Raw genomic sequence first — 9,854 nt, forward strand, 5'->3', positions numbered from 1 at the left:
GATTTAGGGAGCTTGGGTATCACTCCAGGACTTGCCACACCATGTTTTCACATGACGACTCTTCCACCTGCTCCTCTCGAGGAAGATCCATTGATCCACAGCACTTCCTTGCCCGCCTGCCCCTGACAACTGCTCCAAATCTGCCTCATTCCTTCCATTTCTTTTCTTTTTGTAAAGTTCTTGGAGATCTGCTGATGTAAAATGGTACTAGAGAGGCAGGTGTTCTTCCAAAACACTGCCTGCGAGACAGATCGGAGCAAAGGAAGAATGAACCAGAAACAGGAACAAATCTGCCTCATAGAGTGACAAGCACCAAGTACAAATGAAACCAAAGATACGAGAACCATATCCTCCTGTTACACCTGTAGAACTGGTAATGAACCCGTTTTTCAGGTCTCAGTAGTTGCAATAGCAGAGATGCTGAATTTCTGTGTGTCCTTCAGCTGTCCACAACAGCAAATATGCTTTATGGGCAATTGCATGTTTTCAAGTTAATAATCAGAAAAGTTCTGGAGCACACTGCTGCTTTTCTGCAGAGATGTTTTTTGATTTAGTCAATGAGGTAGGTATCTGATGGCTCTCAGACACTAAAGGGCCTAGAGCTCCACCGTGAAGAGGCAAGGTTGTGTGTCTGTCTTGGGAGGAAGAATGCAACCAGTGTTTGGTGAAAGACTGCCTTCATCTGAGCTGCGTGTCTGCTCAGACCCTTACCCACCCTCATCACTGCATCCCTCCCTCATCTCCACATCCCACCCTCATCTCCGCATCCTGCCCTCATCTCCGCATCCCACCCTCGTCTCTGCATCCTGCCCTCATTCTTCGTCACTGAAGGTTTCCTTTCGCTGGGGGTTTCACCCAGAGCAGCTGTTCCAGATCCAGAACAATGTGCTTGGTACTCATTACTTTCATAGTCATTTCATAGCGGGTTTCAAAAGTGCACTAAACTGACAGCACTGTTGTGCTGGAATAGCTGGAAAATTTCTGTACTAAGGCATATAGCACTGTCTTAGCTTGCACTCCCATCTCCTGGAAGCCAGAGTTTTGTTAAAAGACACTACTCAAAAAGTGAACTCTAGAAACATCATAATACATGGATTTGAATGGAATCTGCATTTTTTCCATCAGCGGAATGATTTAATACCTGTGTTTATTCAGCAAGGTTGGGAATGAGCTGCTGTGGCAGTAACTTAATGATGACAAGCTCTGACTGCCAGGCAGTGCTGTTTATAATAGGTCATTGCTCTTGTCGGTGCTTGAGACAAGTATTGGATTCATTGGGGGATCTTTCAGCAGAAGGATAATATGTTGAAAAGCAGCTCGGTCAAAATGAGTTTGCTGTTGAACATTTTCTAGCAGTCACAGAATCTTAAATCTGATTTATTAATTAAATCCTATCAGCACATGCTCTGAAGAAACTAGCATGGCTGAACTATGTCCCTGTTAAGTGAGATTAAAGGACATGACAAAAGTTTGCATAGTATGTCTCAATCTGCATTTCCTGTAAAGGATACAGCTTATTATTTTTCAAAATATGCTGAATATGTTTTCTTTATATCTTGGTTTATTATGACCTGTGGGAGCAAGTGTAAAACTGAAACATGCAAGAACAAAGGAAAAATATAACTGGACTATGCAGGAGGAGCTGGCATATCCTGACTGTGTTATCTCTCCTATGAAGGAACAGATCAGAAGATATTTGGCCAGATTTGCTCCAAAAGCAACACATACTTAGAAAGAATCTTTGCTTAAACATTTGTCAAGTAATTTTTCAAATAGATTTATCAAGCTAAATGACACATAAAGAGAAATAAAGCCTCTCTGAACAAAGGAAAACGGAATGAAAAAAGTATTAATTGGTAACACGTAGCTCAGAGCATCATCCTGTGACACTTCTACAGGATTGCTGGAAATACTGCCTAGTCCCGCAGCATGTGACACACATCTTGCAGTCTGCTCTGTGTTGGGTAATTCTAATGCACTGAGCCCGCGTGTTCAAATTAGTCCCTGACAGGAAAACGATTCCCTGAGCCCCAGCAGTTAACACTGTAGCCAGAGGCAGGCAGCTTGGTGCCAGTCTCCCTCGCCAGCTCTGCTCCTCCACGACTCCAAGCCCCAGGCACACCCCTCTCACGCCTTCCACATTTTTTTGCTGCTGGTGTGTTTTTGCACCAGTCTGTGCTTCCTCCCAGAGTCTGGGGTTGTTAGTGTGCAGCACGACCTTGGTCCTCACGGCCAGCCCGCTGCAGACCCCTAGCCTTTGAAATGCATTTGAATGTTTCGTGTGCAGACATCAGGACACACGGATGGTGGTGGGCCAGCAGTGTCTGAGGGAGCTGAAGTGTTGGCCAAAGCTGCTTTTTCCCCTCGCTGATCTGTACCTCCCTAAATCCCCAGCCTGGCCATGGAGATATCCCCCGGTGTGCAGCAGGCTGTGGGCTGGGGGGACCTCTGCTCTGCTCTGACCCTGCTGGGAGGGGAGCGCCCGTGTCCTCCCACGGCTCCCGAGAACCCTGTCCCCAACACAACCTCACCTTGCTCACTTCCAACTCAGCATCTCCCAGCGCCTTGCCAGTCCCGCAGAGCCAGCGGCAGCCCTTGCCCCTGGCCTCCCACAGGCCCCGCACTTGACAGGGGCATTGGAAAGTGCTGCACACAGAGCAGCAACATGGAGATAGCTCAATAAATCCTGAAATACGCATTCAGGCACTGGCATCTAATAATATCAGCATTGTTTGGTACTGCAATAGTTTATGGGATGTATAGTTACAATTGGAGGGGGACTTGTGGGCAGCCTGTTGCTGTCTCCTCTGCTGAAGAGCATTTTCTGGGCTCTCCTACACCTTTTCTCTGACCCTTTTCTGCCACGCCAGAAAAAAAGGCAGGGGCCTTTTTCTGAGTCCTTCTTTCTTATGCCAAGGCACTGGCTAGGAGCTCTTGGTTGTCTTTGGTTTCAGCTCCACCGCTGTCCCAAGTCTGTACCTACTTCACACAGCCTCTGTAATGTTGTACTTTGGGCTTATGGCATCACTTGCTAAGCCTCCTGTTGGCAGAAAGCCCACCTCCACGTTGCACCACGCTGCAGTGGTGCCGCTGCGGCCGTGACCCGGCCGCTGCTCACTCGCTCCCTCACGGCAAGCACGGTCCTGGTTCTCCTGCTCCTCATTCCCTGTGCGGGGCAGATGTCTTGTATCCAGAAGACTCCTGGCATTAAACGTGGACATGCTTGGTATGATATTTTGCCAAGAGTGGACTGGGATTTTGTATGACAACTCACCACAGGTGCTTACACACTCTGTTGAACATGAATGCTTGGCTAGACAATAAGTTGTACCTTAGTGTGACTGGCACAAAGCACCAATGTGCCAGCACCTGCAGGAGCAGATGGCTTGCTTATTTTCCTCCAGACACTAAGGCTCCGAATCCATTCCACATCCCTTCCCCAGAGTCACAGAAAGCTGCAGAGGAACTGTCTCCTGTCAAATTTCTTCTCCTGCCTGTCGGGACTGGCTCTAAACTCAGCTATTCACATTGCATAGTTTATTTCTGAAAATTTCTGGTCCTCTAGTGTTTAAGACTAAATGCTGAAATTGGGGGAAAAACCCCAAACCACAGCACGTGTGACTAAACGCAAGATGACAATCAGTGGTCCCTGAGAACCGGAGAATCCCTTCTCTGTTAATTACCAGGGACTTGAACGCAGGCCCCATCGGTGGGGAGCAAGGCAGCTAGCAAGGGGCTGTGTATGGGCGGCACAGAAACACCGAAGCCAGGGAGAACTGTAAGGCTAGAGCTTTCCTTGAGCTTCTGAAATCCAAGCCTGTCTCTCACTTGTTGCAATACAGAAAGGATGCTGAATGACCATTTCCAGCTCCAACAGGAATTTTCTCTGCCCTTTTGACAACTGTCTGCTGTATCGCCTCCCCAGCTGGAAAAATGGGGAGAATAGTTCCCTAACTTGGTAGGAAGCTCAGGTTTAAATGTAGTAGCTGCTTTTAGAAAATACTTCAGGATTCTTGGACAGGCGGCTTTGTGTAAGTACTGCTGGCTATCACTGCTGTCTCCTTAGGGATGAGGAAAGGCTGTACCAAATATTCAGGATAAGAATAGCAACAGAGGACTGATACTGCACTTGTGTGCAGGATGGGTAAGATAAATGTCATCTTCCTCTTATTTGCCTTAGTAAGTCGTCTCCACTCTCTCTCTTTTTTTTTCTTAGGGGTTTTCATCAGGACCGGTGATTTTCACCTTATGTAAAATGGGCCAAGTATCATCAAGGAGGTCCAGCTATTAAAACAAGCTGATAAGAGTTTTTATGCCCTTATTTCCTCCTGACAGAAAAACTTTGGATTTTACGCATAACAAAATTTTGGTCCACAATGGCAAGAAAATTACTTAGCAGTCTTCTATATATTTGTTTCTGTGGCATTAGGCAATTTTGCTTTCAGAAAACACTATGCTGTACACATAAACGCACCAAATCCCTAGTGGAGAACATCTACAGAGAAATACAATGTTACCTTAATAAAAAGGTAAGATAAGTTGTCTGTTTGGCAGATCCTTGCCCGGCAGTGCAGGAACGCTGCGGGTGCTTGGAATTCACTCCTATTGTCCCCGGGCTGAATTGCTTTGAAAAAGGTCACATGAGGAGGAAAGGAAGTTTTGACTTTCACATGCCTGTTATTGCTAAGGAAACCACTTCCTTGGTATTCACATATTCAGCATGTCTCCAGTTTTGGCGCTCTGACAAATGACATCGTGCTACTGCATCAAGTAACAAAGAAGGGTGGAGAAGGCTGTTAGATAACTTGACGTGTTTGAAATGCCAGTACAGCTTTTGTAGGTCTGCCAAACTTCAAGCAGGCTCCGTACGAGTAAGCAAGGTCCTTATTAGCTGCAGGTGAGATACCTGGAGTTCAGAAATGTGGAAAAAAGGTTCTGGTCTACATCCCAGCAAGCTCAGGTAGTTTGGAGGTTTCCTGGGTTGTAGCAATGGCAATATTCTTACAACACTGCAGATATTGGGAGACCAGTTTTCTACTACAAATATACCTGAATTATTCTCTGTGTGGAATTATTTCAGCTTTCAAGTACATACTTGCCTTTTCTTTGGCATTCAGATATCAGAAACCAAGTATCCTCAGGTGATGTGGTGATTTCATTAAAAGTACTTGGATTTGAACTTCGGGTCCATGGGACTTTTTCCATTTTTCTGACTTCTTACTCAAACAAGGAATTAGAAAGAGCAACAAGCTACCATTGGTTAGGACTGAGAATCTCCACCAATGTGGGTTTTTTTTAAAGAGTATTGAAGCAGAATTTCTTTGAAGTAACGTATTTGCAGATCTCAGTCTGACAAGAAGAAAATGTATCATAATTAGGCTTATTTCTACTCCAAGAGAAAAAAAAAAGTCTAGTATGCTTCAGGCTGGAAGTGGGTTTCACTGTAAATATACAATAGCTACTGAGATTACCAGGACCAAGCGTGAGGCATGCACAAATCACAGGAATTGAACAGCTAAAGCCCTGCTCAATTTACTGAGAGGCTACTGAGCTTTTCTCATGTCAAGTTCTATTTGTCTAAACGTTATCTGTAAAAACAACATAATGTAGTGAACTAAGCCTGGGACTGCGGAGGCCAGAAATCAATATTCTAATCTTGGCCCTGCCTCAGATGCATTTGGTGGCCCCAGAGTAGTTGTTTAATCTCCCTGCATGCTTGCCAGAGATAAAACAGTTCAAATATAATAAACTCCACTGAAGAGCTGCGCAGATCAGTTCACAGCTTCTGTGTGCTTCTCTGAAGACCTGAATTGTTATATAAATATTACCATTAGATGCAGGATTTCTGGAGGTTTGTCTCCAGGAAAATACATACCGTGTATCTTTGGATCTGAAATTTCAGGTCTATTTTCTAGCAGATGCCCTCACGCCACGGAGACTTCAAGCACAGCCTGGTGGCAGCACAGAAGCCACCAGGGTATCTGCCATGATAACATCTTTTTTTTCTTCTTCTTCTTCTTTTTTCTTAAATGTGTTAAAACAGAATTATTTAAAAAATGGTTCAGGTGTTTTCTCTCAGAGAGTGTCCTCATTTTCATTCTGTTCGTGGCAGGAATAGACCATACCTCAACAGAAGTTATTTGCTTAACACAGAAATAACAGAGAGAAGGACCTATGGCCTGTTTATTTAGGAAGTAAGACTAGGTAATAATTGTGATTCCTTCTGGCTTAAAATACTGGTAAACGTGCTGGGTTTCATGTGCCACTCATTTTCCCTAATATCATCATTTCTGAGTGGATATCTCACTAGAGGCTTAGCTGAGCCGCACTCATTCCCAACGATCTCAGGGTTACCTGAGGTGAGACAAGAGAGGTAAAAATGCCTGAGTGAAGCCACAATAACCTTTTTCAGCTTTTATAAAACAAAACCAATTAAACAAACAAAAAAAATCAACCAACCAACACCACCACAAGTTATCTTCTATAATACAGGAAAGGAGAGAAATACTGGCTGTATCCCTCTTCCATGGAGCAAATGAGTTCCACGTACAGAAGACGCAGATACCCCCGTCCCAGCAAGTCGTGCACTTTTCCAGCCCAAAAGAGAAGCAATTTGTTAATTATTCTAGAAACTGCTTAGGAGTGGACATTTGGAAATTGCTAAGAAAAAGCAAGTGCTAAACCAATAGGCTCTACATTTACTGGTATGTATATTTTACAGTCATTAGTACTTGCAGAAATGAGTCCAGCACCTCTAATGGCCCTGGGTTTTGTCTCCTGTATTAGTCAGCCCTCATGGTGCTGTTGTAATATGGTTGTTATCACAGGCTGCAGCTGGCAGGTGGTAGCTACACCCAAACCTAGACAAGGTTTTGGGTACCATCAGAAAAAGCTGGAAATATTCACTATATTCAGTGGGGAGACAGTAGGGAAAGCGGTGCACAGGGGTGACGCACTCACAGCAGCCTGGGTTGCTAAGCACGCAGCCTGCTATGCCGCTAAGCAGGCAGGACCAGGCAGAGCCATTAAGTCTGGAAGCAGCTGCGTATTTAATAAGCTGCATGCTACCATGCATTTACATAGCTTAAGTTGTAGTAAAGCCCTAGCAGTAAAGGGTCAAAAGTGCAGGGCTGGAGGGCTAAAGCCCACGCAGACTGCATCGTAACCCATCCTGTCCTCAGCAGAGAAGGACTTAGGGAGGAACCACGAGAAAACGAGTCTCACTCCAACCAAAGAGAATTTTAAAGGCCGAAAGGCAAGAACGTTAAAAATAATTGAAGTTAAAGCACATGTGAGCAGGTCTGGCAAAGCTCATTTACACAAAGGCTGCAGGGTACCTACATGCTCCCAATAAACCGAGAGTAAGGAGTGCAGTGGAAAGGAAAATGAGATTCTCCCCTTCATGGTTTACCCGTCTAAAACAAAAGGACTCCTTGCTCACCCTATCTGGGTGATCTTAAGATTCTTTTATGTGAATCATTTGACACTTATTTATTTCCCAGTGTGCATATTTAACTATTTCCCTGGGCATCATCTTCACCTTGACACTGCCAGAGACCAGCGTCCTGTCTCACCCAGTGGCTCCCAGCAGCAGGCTCTCCATCCTCTCTCTTTCCTCTCCCTCGTTAGCAGGGGCTGTTTCAATACTCACAGAGCTACTGGCTTCGGACAGGCGAGCCCATGTCTGATTTCACTTCCTCTAGTGTAATCACGGACTTCAGTGACTGTGCTTTTCATTTATACTGATGTAACCAAGCAAATATTTATCAGAGCATATCAAAGGAAAAGCAGACCAGAAGAGAAACAAGCAAAACAGCGAGTGCTATTAAACTTTGCCAAGATAGATTTCAAAGTCAATGAAAACCACCCCAGAGACACAAGAGCTAAAATGTAGGACAAAGTAGAACACTGCAAAAAAATAAACCCATATTTCCAAACACTGATGTCCTACAGAACAATTTTTAATTACTTATAACTTGCAAAGATTAAGAAGGAAAATCTGCACACAACTATATATGAGCAAAGTCAACGATCACCCTTCTCCTGCTTTTGTTAACATCTTGGCTTTGATATGTACGACCATTGCGGCTACGCGCTTGAGTCAGGGACCCTTTCTACAGAGTAGTAAGAAAGCAACAGGACAACATCCACAACTGGCTTTCTAAATGAAATAAAATAACGGGATGTGACACTTTAATTAGATAATTAAAACTCAGTTGCCGCTTTGCTACATGCCAAGGACACTCAGTTTCTTGGCAACAGACCTCTAGTTTTCCTTCTTTGATATCCAGGTCACAGCCATTTGGATGAGAGACTCTTTTCCAGCAGCAGTGCAGGGCAGTGGCACACAACTTCCCATCCTGCTGTCGGTATCCCCCTGAAGTTCAGCATCTTTCAACTATATTTGTAATTATAAAAGCTGTTAAATGTTAAAGCCATTATAAAGGGCAGTTTCTCAATATTCACAAAGGTCAGGGGACATGCAAGCCTATTAAAAACTTAGGTAGCCCTGTGCAACACCAGGAACTTCTTACATCAGCTGCAACAGTGTCTTGTCCTGGTTCCAGATAAAGAACATGACTGAAGGTGGGGGCGAGACAGAGAGAGAATGGAAACAACTGTTTCATCCCCAGCTCTCTAGTTTCTTCAAAAGTTGGGTCTACCCCATCCCTGACCTGTCATCCCACCTTCTTATGAGAAAGGGGCACTGTCCTTACAAGAGGCCTACCTGCTGTCCAGGTTACATGTGGAAATCATACAGGTTTCTGAGGAGCGTTGACTGGGTCAGCTAGCTGGAAGAAAAGCATGTAGCCCTGACTGCTAGTACCAGTGCTTTGCCTGAGCTGCCACCATTTGAACTGCAGAGCAAGCTCCACACAGCCTCAGGATTATCAAGTGTCATCAATCCAAGTGTTGTCAATCCATATGCAAGGCACAGTTCCTCATTCCCAGCCCTGCTTCAACTGGAAAGGCATAACAGCACATGCATGTTTTTGAAAACCAGATACTTTTTCACAAGACAGGAATATAGAGCATGCTACCAAGGAGTGGGTGAGACAGAACAAATCATGCAGACCAGATGGTAGTCACACTGCTTAATGCACTGTTGGAAGGTGCCCAGCTAGTCTGGTGATGAGCGATAGAACATATATAGGATAATGCTCTTTGTTAAGTGCCAGCAATTTATTACATTATATTCCTGAGAACAGCTGAGGTGAATTAACCACAGTAACCATTTACTATTCCTTCTGACAGCCCTGACATCGTATCTGTACTGCTGGTGCAGTTGATGGTACCTTCTGGGGAGACGTGAACTTATTCAAAGTTAACCAAAAGCCAACTGTCCAGGTTAGCGTAGTGCCAAACCCTAGCCAATAAACCCCCAAGTGGGTGTATTAGCTTATGCTTGCTGCTACACTAACCATCACTTAGGTTTTGGTCAGCTTGGAGCGTGACCAGAACAGGCTTGCATCCACTCAGAAAACATAAAAACAGAGCTTGACAAAGACGATACACGAGGTGTTGCAGTAATACTGGGCTAAACGCTCCTCTCTCCAGCTACTTCAAGCAAAGGAATGGTTACTGGGACCACGCCCTGTACAGAGTCTTTAATCTGATAAAGCAGGTATAAGACAAGATATTTGTATTCTTCTTCTCTTGTGTATAGCCTACGTCCATGCCTATGTATCATGATTTAGCTCTAAACCACATCCTTCAAGTTTGATTATTTTTCATTTAAAAAAAATCATTTAGCAATTTCATCAAAACAGTGCTGCAAAGTAAAATTTGGCAGAACTCGTGGAGATCGTATTTTCTACTGCCTGTCCTGAATTTGATCTTGCACTAGGGACAGG

Source organism: Ciconia boyciana, chromosome 3, assembly GCF_034638445.1.
Source record: "Ciconia boyciana chromosome 3, ASM3463844v1, whole genome shotgun sequence".
Lineage (NCBI taxonomy): Eukaryota > Metazoa > Chordata > Aves > Ciconiiformes > Ciconiidae > Ciconia > Ciconia boyciana.